Genomic DNA, 17,461 nt, shown 5'->3' on the forward strand with positions numbered 1-17,461 from the left:
TGACCTATTGTACAAATTTTCTTTACGAAACTACTTTAGCATATGGATGTGACAAGTCAATCTTTTCAGTAAGGTTGTATACCGCTTCACATTTTAATATCTCATTTTAATTTCGTTGTTGCCAGTGGCGAAACACACTATATAACGTTTCTGAACCATTTACGAAAGTTTAAGTACTATAAACGGAATACATTTACAGACATCCAAAATCTATATAACTCACCGCCATTTGTACAAAGAAAGATTGGAGACACTTCGATGAGTATGCAACCCTCCAAAAATACCGTGGAACTTATGAACAATCCTCAATTGTGTTTTTTACAGTATGATTCCTTTTGCTTTCAGTCATTCATATCTCCGAGAGTGAACTTCATCTATTACATACAGGGTGTTTCAAAAATGACCGGTATATTTGAAACGGCAATAAAAACTAAACGAGCAGCGATAGAAATACACCGTTTGTTGCAATATGCTTGGGACAACAGTACATTTTCAGACAGACAAACTTTCGAAATTACAGTAGTTACAATTGTCAACAACAGATGGCGCTGCGGTCTGGGAAACTCTATAGTACGATATTTTCCACATATCCACCATGCGTAGCAATAATATGGCGTAGTCTCTGAATGAAATTACCCGAAACCTTTGACAACGTGTCTGGCGGAATGGTTTCACATGCAGATGAGATGTACTGCTTCAGCTGTTCAATTGTTTCTGGATTCTGGCGGTACACCTGGTCTTTCAAGTGTCCCCACAGAAAGAAGTCACAGGGGTTCATGTCTGGCGAATAGGGAGGCTAATCCACGCCGCCTCCTGTATGTTTCGGATAGCCCAAAGCAATCACACGATCATCGAAATATTGATTCAGGAAATTAAAGACGTCGGCCGTGCGATGTGGCCGGGCACCATCTTGCATAAACCACGAGGTGTTCGCGGTGTCGTCTAAGGCAGTTTGTACCGCCACAAATTCACGAAGAATGTCCAGATAGCGTGATGCAGTAATCGTTTCGGATCTGAAAAATGGGCCAATGATTCCTTTGGAAGAAATGGCGGCCCAGACCAGTACTTTTTGAGGATGCAGGGACGATGGGACTGCAACATGGGGCTTTTCGGCTCCCCATATGCGCCAGTTCTGTTTATTGACGAAGCCGTCCAGGTAAAAATAAGCTTCGTCAGTAAACCAAATGCTGCCCACATGCATATCACCGTCATCAATCCTGTGCACTATATCGTTAGCGAATGTCTCTCGTGCAGCAATGGTAGTGGCGCTGAGGGGTTGCCGCATTTGAATTTTGTATGGATAGAGGTGTAAACTTTGGCGCATGAGACGATACGTGGACGTTGGCGTCATTTGGACCGCAGATGCAACACGGCGAACGGAAACCCGAGGCCGCTGTTGGATCACCTGCTGCACTAGCTGCGCGTTGCCCTCTGCGGTTGCCGTACGCGGTCGCCCTACCTTTCCAGCACGTTCATCCGTCACGTTCCCAGTCCGTTGAAATTTTTCAAACAGATCCTTTATTGTATCGCTTTTCGGTCCTTTGGTTACGTTAAACCTCCGTTGAAAACTTCGTCTTGTTGCAACAACACTGTGTTCTAGGCGGTGGTATTCCAACACCAGAAAAATCCTCTGTTCTAAGGAATAAACCATGTTGTCCACAGCACACTTGCACGTTGTGAACAGCACACGCTTACAGCAGAAAGACGACGTACAGAATGGCGCACCCACAGACTGCGTTGTCTTCTATATCTTTCACATCACTTGCAGAGCCATCTGTTGTTGAAATTTTAACTACTGTAATATCGAAAGTTTGTCGACCTGAAAATGTACTGTTGTCCCAAGCATATTGCAACAAACGGTGTATTTCTATCGCTGCTCGTTTAGTTTTTATTGCCGTTTCAAATATACCGGTCATTTTTGAAACACCCTGTAGCTGTCGCCTGTACCATTCGTTTCTGATAGAGACGAAGTGCTGGTCGTATAGAACACTATTAATAGGGGCCGCTGAATCACCTTGCGTGTTACCTTGTGTGTTCCACAGCTCTGGTCGTAGAGGGATGTATCATATTTGTAGATTTTATGGTTGTTTCGTTCACCCGATTCCACATACCTGTAAACAAAAACGAACTCGAGTGCGCAACATCTTTCGAACTGAAGTGAAATTATATTGTTTCTCTGCTCAGATTACATGAATAAGAGTACTGCAGCACTAAGGAAGCAAGACTGAGCGTGACGGAAGCGTTTACAGATAATCCTAGGTCTAAGATTTACAAGCACAGACAGATGTGGATATGGCCCGGCCATATGAAATATCCTCCACCTTTGGTAGACAATACCGGCAACACTCCGGCAACACGATGGCAGCTACATGCAAAAGCCTGGCCGAGCGGTTCTAGGCGCTACTGGCGCTACGGTTACAGGTTCGAATCCTGCCTCGGCCATGGATGTGTGTGATGACCTTAGGTTAGTTAGGTTTAAGTAGTTCTAAGTTCTCAGAGCCATTTTTTCCAATAGCCTGCTCCATCAGCAATACTACCCGTCCTAACCGCAATATTGTCTTGTATTGCCACAACATTGCAGCAGTGTTAACGGCAACGCTTCTGCGACTACATATTGAAGACAAATTGGCCCGTGTAAACGCACCTCAAAAGATCATAGATAGGAGCAACTACGTGTGGCCATTTGAAAGATCAAATGTAAATAGCCTAGACTATGGACTGAGCACTGATTACTACCAGGAATAAGCCGAGACAGTGGTGTGTCGATGATATGAAGCTGTTTACATTTTGCGCTAAGACTCAAACTTTAATATTACTTGCATTTCCGCAATCATTATTTGTTTATCAGTAGTAGCAGTGTTTCCGAAAAGTTTCTCTTAAGAATGCATATCGAAATTCAACCAACTGTAATATCTCTATGTCGTTATTGTACAAATAACAGGCGATTCATGTGTTAATTAGTATCAAGAGTAGTCCGACTCGGCACATTCTTGGTATTGAATGGTTTAGGGTGTACTATGTGAGGATGGTTATGATGATTTCTAGTTACTTATTTATTTTCTCATTTTATATGATTAACTGTATCGTTTAAATCATTTTAATGAAGGAAACCCTAAAACAAGACGTTAGCGATAGATGCTATATTGCAATGCTTGTGCCATTCTGAATTACAATGCAAAGAATAACACAGGCACTATTTATCCGCCTACACCGGGCAAGCGACTTTCAAGTAAACTGTCTCGCCTGTACGGAATATACATAATGAATGTACGAAAACAGGTTGTAGACGCATGGTTGGCGACATATGGAAGTTTGGGTCTGCCGTGAATCGGGCAGGGATAGCCAAACGGTAAGCCGACCGCTTGCGATAATCCGAAAATACATTCAGTCGATGAGACAATAATTAAATGCGGTCTAAATGCAAATTATTGTATAGCTACCAAATGGTTCAAATGGCTCTGAGCACTGTGGGACTTAACATCTTTGGTCATCAGTCCTCTAGAACTTAGAACTACTTAAACCTAACTAACCTAAGGACATCACAATATCCATGCCGGAGGCAGGATTCGAACCTGCGACCTTAGCAGTCGCGCGGTTCCGGGCTGCGCGCCTAGAACCGCGAGACCACCGCGGCCGGCGTATAGCTACCACTCAATACACTTAATGTTTACTGTATATCAGAACATATATTAACGGAGTAAATGAACCGATTCCTAATTTCATTTTTTGTTCTAATGTTTCAGAGGCGCTGTGAGTAAGACATTGGCTTATCTCGTATCAGTGCACCTGATTGACAGTGAGAACCTCCTATACCTGCTTCAGTGGCAGGTGAGTTTGCCTTGGATTAACAGCATTGCCCATATGATTGATGCTTTTCCTTTGATCACAGATTAATTTTGCAAAGTGATGTGCTGATCTATGTGCCCATTGCAGTTTTTGTGAATAATTTAAGTTTTGTTGTTAGACAGTGAGTAACGATACGCTACAGACAATCTGAATTGAATAAAGCGGAACACTATTCATTGTTCTGTGTATCTTAATTTACTTTGGTCACGTTTCCCGCTTTGTAAGTATTGAAACGTGGCATTAATAGTTAAATATTAAGTAACAGATTATATTTCTGGGCGTTAATTTCCACCTATTCGAGGGCAAATTATGTTGCAGCGTCTTCTTTACGCTCGAATTTACAGCACTACAGTTAAGTGTTCTGTTACTGTTACCAAATACAAAGTTGACGTGAGACCACAACAGTTACACAGAAATTTATGTATCTTCAGTTTCACCCTCACCTTTCTTTTGAGGACTACTAAAATACAAGAACAACGAGTTTACTCGATGTAAATGTCCCATACTTCTGCAGATGTTACCTTTATACAGATTATTAGGGTAGTTTCCATTAGAAGTGGTCTGCGGCGATTATGTTTTACATTTATGCTCAGAAAGTTAAGAGCAACTGAAGACACCGCCGAGTGCCGAAGGTAATCCTCTTTTCAGTGCCACAAAGGAGAGTAATGGTATTTAACTGTTAAAGAAGCTTACATGAGAACAAGTAGCTTGTCTCATTGCTTGTCAACGCTAAAAGTAACTGCCAGAAACCTGGAGCAGACTGTGTGAGATTATGGAAATGATATGATTGCGTGGAAGTGAATATTTTGATTTAGCTTTTAACCTGTCACCTCTATTCTTCTTCACAGCACGGAACAACGAAAGCTCAGTGTGGACATAAAATAATGCAGGAAAGAGATTATTCCAGATTCCATATACAGGATGAGGTGGCGACGACAGGTCACCTACAAATACCCATTTATCCAGAATGACTAAATATATTGAGATGCGATTTTCACCAAGTTATGGCGAACAATCTGGTGAATTTACTGACGTTCGCAGGTACTTTTTATGGTTAATATTCGACATTGACATTTTCTGTGGCATTTGAAAGAAGCTTCTGAAACAGTGTCAGCGACACACCACGTATGGGACTTCATGAAATAGTATTCATACAACGCCACTGTGACGTCGACGGGAGAACAGGTTCCACAAACGTCTGAACTATTATACCAAATGTAAACAAACATGTAACTCAGGTAAGGTTCTTGTGTTTACCCGTGAGCTTGAAGCCGATCAGTCTGTGTTCTGCTAATGTAGCAGTCAAAATAATTTGCTCCTAAGACTATTGAGACATTCACAATGTAGGCGACGGTCGAAAATGAATATCGTTTATTGCGAATGTCGCCAAAGCATTCGAGTAGCGATGCGGTTGAATGCAGAAGGGTATCGAGATCGTGCCAAGGACTCAAGACCTGTCTTTGCAGGTGTTGTACACTGAAAGAGTCAAAGAAACTGGTAAACCTGTCTAATAGGGCCCCCGCGAGCGTGGAGAAGTGCCGCAAAGCTTATTGGCATGTATTCGACTTATGTCTGAAGTAGTGGTGGAGGAAATTGACACCGTAAATACTGCAGGGCTGTCCACAAATCCGTAAGAGTACGAGGGGGTGGAGATTTCTTCCGAACAGCACGTTGCAGGGCATACAAGATATGCTCAATAATGTTCATGTATGGGGAGTTCCGTGGCCAGCGGAATTGTTTAAACTCCTAAAAGTGCTCCTGGAGCCACTCTGTAGCAATTTTGGGCGTATGGAGTGTCGCATTGTCCTGTTGGAAGTGCCCAAGTCCGTCAGAATACACAATGGAGGCAGATGATCAGACAGGATGCTTACGTACGTGTCAAATCTCAGGGTCGTATCTAGACGTTTCAGGGATCCCATATCACTCCGACTGCACACACCCCACACCATTACAGAGCCTCCACCAGCTTGAACAGTCCCCTGCTGACATGAGGTTGTCTCCATACCCCTACACGTCCGTCCGCTTGATACAGTTTGAAACGACCAGGCAACATGTTTCCAGCCATCACCAGTCCAACGTCGGTGTTGAAGGGCCCAGGCGAGGCGTAAAGCTTTGTGTCGTACAGTCATCAATCATCATATCGATGATGTTTCGTTGAATGGTTCGCACGCTGACAGTTGTTGATGGCCCAGCAATGAAATCTACAGCAATTTGCTGAAGGGATGCACTTCTGTCACGATGAACGATTCTCTTCAGTCATCGTTGGTCCCATTCTTGCAGGATCTTTTTCCAGCCACAGTGACGTCGAAGATCTGTTGTTTTACCGGATTCCTAATATTTACAGTACAGTTGTGAAATGGTCGTACGGGAAAATCTCCACTTCATCGCTATCTGGGAGATGCTGTGTTCGGTCGCTGGTGCGCCGACTGTAACACCACGTTCAGAGTGACTTAAATCGTGATAACCTGCCACTGTGGCAGCAGTAACCGATCTAACAACTCAGCCAAATACTTGTTGTCTTATACAAGGTTTGCCGACAGCAGCGCGATATTCTGCCTGTTTACATATCTCTGCAAAGCCTGTGCCAGGTTCTTTGGCGCTTCAGTGGGTATAAAAGTTATAGGAACTGGAAGTGTGAAGGATAAAATACATCGAGGGAAATGAGCAACTGATGATATGAAACTAACATTTTACCAGTAGTAACACACAGTTCAAATGTCCCTAAGCGGCAGCTCGGAAGTACAAGATGGATCAACCGGACGAGTGTCCTACGAACACTAAATTCCGTCACATCTTATCCTCTTCACATTTCACTGCATGTGCAGCTTCATGGCAATGACTCCCAAAATTGGTTGCATTTTTTCAGAATGTTCTCTACGAAAAGTGGAAAAAGGTGCGGCACATTTATGAAAACTTTTGCACCACTGAAAAACCTCGGGCAAGTCAGTCTTTAGTAATATGCACTAATCGTCAGTTGAAGACCCACGCTCATTCACAAGAAGCAGGTAAAAATAACGCTCTTTGTCTATCAACGTTTGCAGTGTGTTTTCCAAAACCCGCCTGATTGGTCCCGATTCTCGTAATGAGAACCTAAATAAACTCAATATATCCAGTTCCTAAAATTTTCTGCTGCCGTAATTATTGGAAGACAACCTAACGGACATAAGACAATCAGTGTGCTACGAATATGACGGATGTACTTCTCATTCCACAGATTTAGTGACAGATCCTTTTAAGAGAACATGTAGTAAGCATTGGAGTGGTGTGCAGACTCACCAGACATGACAGTTCTACACTTTTATCTGTGGCTAAAATCAAAGCAAGGGCTCTCTTATGAAGCACTGACGACTCTCGAAGGGATGAAATGCCATGTAACAGGGGCCTGTGCTGACGTTCATCGCAGACGAAATTCAGTGTTCTATTTCTACAGAATCACTTTACATACAGTGTAGCAACGCTCAAGGGCGACATTTTGAGCACTTGGTATGACAGCCGTGATAATTTACACGCAAAGCGTATCTAAGTTATGTGCTTACTTTCATTTTGTATAGTAGGGCAGGCGCGGAACCTCTTCTCCTGACAGTGGCACAATGGTTTGTGACTCTGTTACTTGAATACTATTTGACCAAGAACCATTACCGTTATGTCCTTGAAGTTCTCTTAAAAGTTTATTTCAAATGGTACAGAAGAAAGAATTGAGTTTCATTAGAAAAAAGCATATTTGGTGTCGTAATTTAGCCACTATAAACGATAAAAATTACTCACGGTCAATAGGAAATTCGCCATATTGTCCGCTATAACTTGGCGAAAACAGCAGCTTGATATATTTATTCATTCTGCATATATTTGGGATGGTATATCCTAAATGCCTCACCCTCTATAAGTGGTGACTTTTCAACCTGTAAGGGAAGTCCAACAACATACAGATCACGTTAAATGGAATCAAAAAGTTATGTACCATTATTTAAGCTTTTGCGGAATTATTTATAGTTTGTTGTATCAGACAAACGGCAAGTCGAAATAACACAAAACCAACACATTTATACGTAAGTTGATCATATTATGAAGATTTCATATAGCTGCGTCGTCTAAATGAAGCTAACTGATCGCAAAATGTGTGAAAGTTGTAGCAGTCAGTCAAGTGAAAAAGAATGCCAACCATGGGAACGCTCTGGTGTCACAACTCGGTGAACGTCGTTGAGTGAATGTGACTTCAGGTATCTGCTGTATGTTGTCAGCACAAACCAGGAAGTTTTCCACAGGGCTCGGTGTTCTGACACCGGCGCGCAGTTGACTGTTTCGTCCACAGTTCTTTCCCGATGTCGGTCCTATAGAGAAAAGAGCCTGCTGGGTCATGGCTATTACGTTGAAAGCGAATTTGCAATTTACACATTCTGCTGCAAAATGAGAATCTTTTGCTTCCTTTATTTTGATTGTCTCGTTGGAAAACGCCGCGAAAGGTGAAATTCCACGCTGTCTCTCACTCTCTCTACGTGCCTATCTATCTGTATCTCTCATCGTATTTTAGGTGATTGTGTATCATACTTTCTTACATGGAGAGTGGAGGCAGCCTAGCGATTACCAGTACAAGCGTGGAAACAGGTGGAAAACGGCATTTAGGGTGGTCGGTTTACCAGACAAAAAGACGTCCATGCGTCATGATATGTCTCATCTTGCAATGTCGCAAGCTTTCTCGCTGCAAGTGAAACCTTTTTCTTTATTGTATCTGTTTGGCTTCTAGTTGCCCAGCGATTAGACCAAATGCATTGTTATTTAATATGATTACAATTACATATTTATTTTTCGCACTTACAGCGCAGTTTCGGTACATATCATTCTTTTTCTTAATTGCGTATTGTCAATGCAAATAACATAAATATACAAACATTCTCGTTGTTATACTTGGTGTTCTTCTTTATCTTTCGCTGAGGATAATAATAACTGACAATCGTAGTTATGTGAAACTTCTCATTGGAGATAAGTAAATAATAAGATAAGGATTTAACCATGTAACAAATAACAAATAATAAACTATTTAATGACCAAGACAGTTTTTGTTCTGGCATCATTTGCCTTGGAATGTAACAATGTTATGGAAAGGAAAGTTGCCACTCACCATACAGCGGAGATCCTAAGTCGCAGATACGCACAACAAAATGACTGTTCCAAATAAAGCTCCCGTAAGGCCTTCGTCTGATGATGAGACACACACACACACACACACACACACACACACACACACACACACATGAACGCAACACACATACAGATGAGAGCAGTCTAAGGCAGTCAAAGCCTTTGCGTCAAGGATTTAGGGGCGATACATCATGTCTTGGTGAAAAACTTTCGTCAAAACGTAAAAAAGTTTCCAAAATAAAAGTTCTGTTGCCTAGATCGCAGTTATTACACATCCCGATTACTAGTAATATAGAGGCAGCTCTCCTTCGTACAATGTCAGATAATTAAAACTTGAGACAAAATTCTTGCCGACAGTAACTGGCGACGCTAGGCGTCCTTCAGTATTCACCGGCCGGGCGACAAGATTTCACACCTGCTAACCAGGTGTGGACCATACTATCTACCACAATAAAGTAAAACAGTGATTATCAGCGAGAAAACTTTGAGAATGGGTGTCTCTAAACGGAGAAAGACATTTCAGAAGCGCACCAGAAACTTTAACTTCACAGAGGCTACCCAGTTTTCATACCAAGCGTATGACTGGATGATAGGCAATACACTAGGCATACACATGCTGCAAAGTGCCTACACCCTGCCTCCTCTTGGGGACATAACCAATAGAGAAAGACCCATATCATCGACAGGAAGTGTCAGCGAACATTTTGTCTCTAACGAAAGTTTCTTTCCTTGAAGGGATCTATCACCCACCCCTACACGTGAAGCAAAGACATCAAAAGACGTGTATGTATGTGTAGGATGTGGGATGTTAGTGGTAGAAGTTCAGATGTTTTTATTGGTATATGAGGACAGTGTAGTGAACAACATTTCAACAGTGTTTGCTTCACTTGCAGGGTAATAATTATGTCTGTTTCGAGGAGCATGTTTTTAGGTTGATTATTACCTCCAAGTCTCCAATGTCATGTGGCAAGAGAAAGCCATTAATGCTTATTTTTCCCTGAACAACAGGTCAGGTGTTGAAGTGAATACGTGTGGACGCAAAGCGATTTACACTGAAAAAATGAAATGACCATGTGGCATTGTTGGCCGGGAGGTCCCATTCCGGGGAGATCGGCCGCCGAATTGCAAGTCCTTTTTAGGTAACGCCACATCGGCGACTTGAGAGTCAATGATGATGAAAGGCACACAACACCCAGTCTCCTGCCCGGAATCGAACCCGGGACCCCTGCGTGGTAGGCGGTAACGCTACCGCTACGCTGCGGAGGCGGACAACGGTGTACTGTCTACACTGACAGGCAGGTACGACCGTTTAGGAAACATTAAGCAGCAAATTATGTGGCGTGTTTGTGGGAAGAATTTGATACACAGAAAAAACAACTAAGTGAGTTCATAGTAAAGTACCAATGATCAGAATACCTCTGCTCCTACTCCTAAGACCCTGTACACAACCATCCCTGCCGCTGAGAGTTCAGTGTAGATAGCCGCCATATGGAGAACCTAGGTTCATTTCGCGCTACTCTCTTAGTGGGAGGGCTAATACGAGGTACACTCAGCCACGTGACGCCAATTGAGCAGCTACTTGGCTGAGCAGTAGCGTCTCAACGGTCTAGAAAATCTGGAAACCAACTGGGAGAAAGGTGTGCTGACCATATTACCCTCCATACTGCATCCGAATTATACCGCAAGGCAGAGAACACGGCGATCGGTGGACAATCTTCTTCCACGCCCTGTTGAGGAGCTCATTTTATAAACATTTCTTTTTCTTGACAACACATTTACAAAACTACACTCCTGGAAATGGAAAAAAGAACACATTGATACCGGTGTGTAAGACCCACCATACTTGCTCCGGACACTGCCAGAGGGCTGTACAAGCAATGATCACACGCACGGCACAGCGGACACACCAGGAACCGCGGTGTTGGCCGTCGAATGGCGCTAGCTGCGCAGCATTTGTGCACCGCCGCCGTCAGTGTCAGCCAGTTTGCCGTGGCATACGGAGCTCCATCGCAGTCTTTAACACTGGTAGCATGCCGCGACAGCATGGACGTGAACCGTATGTGCAGTTGACGGACTTTGAGCGAGGGCGTATAGTGGGCATGCAGGAGGCCGGGTGGACGTACCGCCATTGCTCAACACGTGGGGCGTGAGGTCTCCACAGTACATCGATGTTGTCGCCAGTGGTCGGCGGAAGGTGCACGTGCCCGTCGACCTGGGACCGGACCGCAGCGACGCACGGATGCACGCCAAGACCGTAGGATCCTACGCAGTGCCGTAGGGGACCGCAGCGCCACTTCCCAGCAAATTAGGGACACTGTTGCTCCTGGGGTATCGGCGAGGACCATTCGCAACCGTCTCCATGAAGCTGTGCTACGGTCCCGCACACGGTTAGGCCGTGTTCCGCTCACGCCCCAACATCGTGCAGCCCGCCTCCAGTGGTGTCGCGACAGGCGTGAATGGAGGGACGAATGGAGACGTGTCGTCTTCAGCGATGAGAGTCGCTTCTGCCTTGGTGCCAATGATGGTCGTATGCGTGTTTGGCGCCGTGCAGGTGAGCGCCACAATCAGGACTGCATACGACCGAGGCACACAGGGCCAACATCCGGCATCATGGTGTGGGGAGCGATCTCTTACACTGGCCGTACACCTCTGGTGATCGTCGAGGGGACACTGAATAGTGCACGGTACATCCAAACCGTCATCGAACCCATAGTTCTACCATTCCTAGACCGGCAAGGGAACTTGCTGTTCCAACAGGACAATGCACGTCCGCATGTATCCCGTGCCACCCAACGTGCTCTAGAAGGTGTAAGTCAACTACCCTGGCCAGCAAGATCTCCGGATCTGTCCCCCATTGAGCATGTTTGGGACTGGATGAAGCGTCATCTCTCGCGGTCTGCACGTCCAGCACGAACGCTGGTCCAACTGAGGCGCCAGGTGGAAATGGCATGGCAAGCCGTTCCACAGGACTACATCCAGCATCTCTACGATCGTCTCCATGGGAGAATAGCAGCCTGCATTGCTGCGAAAGGTGGATATACACTGTACTAGTGCCGACATTGTGCATGCACTGTTGCCTGTGTCTATGTGCCTGTGGTTCTGTCAATGTGATCATGTGATGTATCTGACCCCAGGACTGTGTCAATAAAGTTTCCCCTTCCTGGAACAATGAATTCACGGTGTTCTTATTTCAATTTCCAGGAGTGTATTTCTTCCTCTGTGATTCTGGAATGTTCTTCGACCAAGAGATGTAGTTTGATGCACTGATACTAGTAAGACTTTGTTTTCAAATTCCAGGACTGATATTCTAGGCTTTCAAGGGTGCTGAATGAATCTGGTATTATCATAATTACGTTGATACATATTTGAGTGCCTCATTTCTAGAACCTTGGTTGTAAAACTGCTTTCTGCGCGTAAAGCTAAACGGGCAGGCCATGAAATTCCAAGCTGCGACAGATACAAAGTGATTAATTCTGCAGCCACGTGTGCTTTCTCGCTCCATTTGCGTACACGTCGGGTGACAGAGCTTGCGGCCGTGTGTGTGTGTGTGTGTGTGTGTGTGTGTGTGTGTGTGTGTGTGTGTGTGTCTGTTTAGGACTAACGGGCGTCCCACAGCAGGTGGCCACGTGCGCTTGTGCACTTGGCGCGTCTTCCCACGCCGCTGTGGTTGCCCGATTAATATAAATGAGGCGAGCAGTGCACGGGCCACGCCCGATCGCATCGCCCTGCCGCTCACTGATCGCCAGCGGCTGCTGCTGCCCCTGCCTACAAGATTGATGGAACCCCATTCCCTCTGCCCCGAAATTTCTTCAACCGCCGGCGTTATGCAGGCGAACTGCGTTCGGAACGTATCAGAGAGGCGCTGCGAGAATCGAGCTTTAAACATTACCGTCGAAAGACGGCACCTGCCAAATATGTTAGTTATACAGGGCGGTCCATTGATCGTGACCGGGCTAAATATCTCACTAAATAAGCGTCAGACGAATAAACTACAAAGAACGAAACTTGTTAAGCTTGATGGGGTAAACCAGATGGCGCTGTGGTTGGCCCGCTAGATGGCGCTGCCGTAGGTCAAACGGATATCAGCTGCGTTTTTTAAAATAGGAACCCCCATTTTTTATTGCATATTCGTGTAGTACGCAATGTTTTTAAGTTGGACCACTTTTTTCGCTTTGTGATAGATGGTGCTGTAATAGTCACAAACATATGGCTCACAATTTTCTACGGAATCCAAACTGATCTACCCCAAGTTCGGCTTCTACTAGTTTTTCTATTCGTCTGTAAAGAATTCGCGTTAGTATTTTGCAGCTGTGGCTTATTAAAATGAGTATTCGGTAATTTTCACATCTGTTAACAGGTAAGTTTTTTAAATTAAAATACAGAACGTAGGTACGTTTGAACATTTTATTTTGGTTGTTCCAATGTGATACATGCACCTTTGTGAACTTATCATTTCTTAGAAAGCAAGCTGTTACAGCGTGATTACCTGTAAATACAACATTAATGCAATAAATGCTCAGAATGATGTCCGTCAACCTCAGTGCATTTGGCAATACGTGTAACGACATTCTCGTCAACAGCGAGTATTTCGTCTTCCGTAATGTTCGCACATGCATTGACAATGCGCTGACACATGCTGTCAGGCTGTCGGTGGATCACGATAGCAAAAATCCTTCAACTTTCCCCACAGAAAGAAATCCGGGGATGTCAGATCCGGTGAACGTGCTGGCCATTGTATGGTGCTTGGACGAGCAATCCACGTGTCATAAAATACGCTATTCAATACCGCTTCAAACGCACTCGAGCTGGGTGCCGGACAGCCGTCATGTTGTAAGTACATCGCCATTCTGTCATGCAGTGAAACATTTTGTAATAACATCGGTAGAACATTCCATTGCACCGTTTAGATCGCCATCGATAAAATGGGGGCCAATTATCCTTCCTCCCATAATGCTGCACCATACATTAACCCGCCAAGGTCGCTGATGTCCCACTTGTTTCAGCCATCGTGGATTTTCCGTTGCCCAATAGTGCATATTATGCCGGTTTACGTTAACGCTGTTGGTGAATGACGCTTCGTCGCTAAATTGAACGCGCACAAAAAATCTTTCATCGTCCCGTAATTTGTCTTGTGGACAGTGGCAGAGCTGTACAAGACATTCGAAGTCTTCGCCATGCAATTCCTGGTGCATAGAAGTAAGGTGCGGGAGCAATCGATGTTGATGTAGCATTCTCAGCACCGACGGTTTTGAGATTCCCGATTCTCGCGCTATTTGGCTGCTACTGATGTGCGCATTAGCCGCGACAGCAGCTGAAACAACTACTTTGGCATCATCATTTATTGCAGGTCATGGTTCACGTTTCACATGTGGCTGAACACTTCCTGGTTCCTTAAATAACGTAACTCGGCTAACGGGGCGATTTCACACGTGGGAAAGCAGGACAACAAACGTAAATAACAGTCGCGTTTGACACAGTTCAGACTCTCAACATAAAGGTCGATATCACAGTCTCGGTAACCGAAACGAATATGCCCTCTTCGAGCAATATTTTTATTCGGCAGTCTCGCATCACATATAAAGGATTCTGTCAATGGTTTCCTCTGTGGTGACTTCAGTTGGATGGCTGGCGATCGCTTCGTGCTCGGTGCTTGTCCGACCACGTTTGAATTCATCATTCCAAAAATAAATGGTCTTCAAGGATGACGCGGAGATCGGGTGAACTTCCTCCAATTCTACTTAGATTTGTGCAGCAGTCCAATCCTTCAACTGAAAATGTTTAATAACAGCACGAAGCTCTATTTTCTCCATTTCAGTCGCTGTCAACACTGACCAATCAGATGGCTGTCAACGATGAAATGTACGCTGTACATTGTTGAAATTATTTATAGTGTCCTTAAAATAATCAAGCTTAGCAGTCATGAAGCGCAACAGAAATGTTCCATTGTTTCTTCGAAATTTACCAGACTTATCAAAATTCTTATTCAGGCTTACAAGCAATTCTTCTGCGTACTAGAAGAAGTTATAAAGCACCTACAATTTCAGTTGCCATTTGAAACTTCTATGATTGTCTGTTAACTGATTTGCATCACACTAAGGCTGAGTGAAAGACAGTGTATTTTCCCATTCTAATATTATACTGTTTATGAATGTTATAGCTCTTTTCGAACTGTGATTGTTGATAACAAACTTCGCAAGGGAGTAATACTACTGCGTTTTCAGTATGCTCGACAGTTTCGAGAGCTGCCTTCAACGGACTGCACATCACGTTATCTTAATTACACGCTTCTCTGCAAAAACGCTTCCTTCCTCCATGACAAGCTACTATACAACATGGTACCATAAGATAACAGTGAATGAAAATATGAAAAGTGAATCAACTATTTGATATTTTCATCTCAGAAATCTGGCACCAGTAAAGGAAATGTTGCACAACTTAGATGTTCAAGAAGATCTATCACGTTTGACTTTCGATTCAGGTTCTTATCCATATATATTTGTAACATTCTCATTCTTTCGTAGATACGCCTCACGCATTACTTCAGATCGTGCGATCACACCTTGTATACTACAGAGTTACAAGTGTCGTGTCTTATCTAAATTCAGATACAATGCTTTTGCAGAAGCCCAGTAATTAATTTTCGAGATAATATTATTTGTATTTTCAAGTCCTATAGCTTTTCCATTAAACTAGATTATAATGCTTGCACTTTCGGCAAAGATTACTATTTCTCCTTCTTGATCAAACGGACACCGCATCCATCTCGCCGATTCATCCCTCTGCACCCACTGTGGAGTGGATGACTCGGATGTCCACCGGTTCCACTGTGGCACAGTTCTTCATACTTTCTTCTTAAAGGAAAATAAAATTCGATTTTAGCTTTGAGAAACTTTTTTTAATTCCAAAAGATTGCTTCTTTGCTATCAAGACGAAGGAGACTAATTTGTGTTTACTGGAAGGAGAAGCCAGTGTAATTGGACTATTTGTTTTCTTTTGAAAAAAAAAATGTTTGGGCTCGGACTCGGGCTCATACGCGAGACGTCTCCGGTTCGACTCTTCCTCTGGCACTTTTTTTCTTCTGTTTCATTTTCTGTTGTTATTCCACCAATTGTTCTGAAAGTTTCCCAGACCTACGTTATCTTTAATAATAATAATAATAATAATAATAATAATGAAACGTAGCAGGTCATTTAGATATAACAGGAATGAGAACGGGCAATGTACCGAGACAAATAGAACTGAAATCAGAAAAACAACGCACTAGGTTTTTTATACCAAGCTTTAAATTCTTGCCTTCGTTCGTTTTCTTCTTCTTCGTCAACATGAAGCTTTACTGTGTTAAAGAAGATACCATTGGTATTCATGTGTGAATAAAGAACTTTAATACTAATTAAATGTGGCTTCATTTCTAAATACATATTGTATCATTCGTCTTTCTGAAACACTATAACAGACTACGTTATATTCGCAGCACCCTAGACGAGTAGTCTCTCTCCCTAGTTGGGGATAGTACTATTTTTCACCAGAAGATAACGAAGTTTTGACAGCACCTCTGTAGAAAACTAAATTCCCCCCGCGAGTCTTCACGTCAAGCGATAAGCTAGCAACTGTAGCGCCGTTAACCTAACTCAGTAAAGGAACTTTCGTGAGAAGTCATATTTTCGAATTCACTTTGATGCCTCCAGCTAGCGGAAAGGTCACGACGTAACTATTAGCATACTGAATATCTTATACACGAAGGCAAGTTCCAAAATACTTACTAACGTAATCGATAGAAACTTTAGAATAGCGCGATCCAATTTCACAGCGGAGGTGGAAGAAAATTGTCATGCTCATGAACAAGAATACTCGATAAAACATATAGCGAGGTACTACTTAACGAATAAAGCGGTCGGAAAGTTGGCGTTCCAATAAAGTTATTACCGAAAATGTTAATTGGTTCAGGTGTTGATAATGATGTGATATTTACTGTAATGTTTATTCTCTAATACATAATCAGCGTGTAGTCGTTGTGGTGTTAAGCCAGAATACTGGTTTAGGGCAGCTATCCAAGTTAGTCTATTCCGTGCAAGCCTCTTATCTTACACTACACCCCCCCCCCCTACCTCCTCTCTCTCTCTCTCTCTCTCTCTCTCTCTCTCTCTCTCTCTCTCTCTGTCTCTCTCTCTCTCTGTCTCTCTCTCTCTCTCTCTCTCTCTCTCTCTCTCTCACACACACACACACACACACATACTCTCTCTCTCTCTCTCTCTCTCTCTCTCTCTCTCTCTCTCTCTCTCTCTCTCTCTCTCTCTCACTTCCTTCCATTACCACGGTGCTATTTCATTACTCTTTTAGTATTTGTCCTATCAACCGATCCCTTCTTTTACTCAAGTTGCCCTCTAAAGCTCCTTTGCTCCATCGTTCGATTCTTCACCTCTTCTTTTGTTGTCCAGCCTATTCATCTACTCTCCGGCATTCTTTTATAGCACCACATTTA

The 17,461-nt window shown here is 43.6% G+C and overlaps 1 protein-coding gene across 9 annotated transcripts in view; it reads left to right on the plus strand.

Annotated features, from left to right (window-relative positions):
* Window positions 1–17,461, plus strand: part of LOC126272639 (protein madd-4) — a 1,706,630-nt gene that overhangs the window by 437,392 nt on the left and 1,251,777 nt on the right. For 2 of the 9 annotated variants that reach the window (XM_049975623.1, XM_049975619.1), the window contains one exon: window positions 3,744–3,828. The exons of the other annotated variants lie outside the window; for them this stretch is intronic. The gene's annotated coding sequence lies outside the window, so the exon portion shown is untranslated. Of the gene's footprint in view, window positions 1–3,743; window positions 3,829–17,461 lie in introns of those variants that run through there. 9 annotated transcript variants of the gene reach the window in all.

This window comes from Schistocerca gregaria, chromosome 5 (assembly GCF_023897955.1).
Source record: "Schistocerca gregaria isolate iqSchGreg1 chromosome 5, iqSchGreg1.2, whole genome shotgun sequence".
NCBI lineage: Eukaryota > Metazoa > Arthropoda > Insecta > Orthoptera > Acrididae > Schistocerca > Schistocerca gregaria.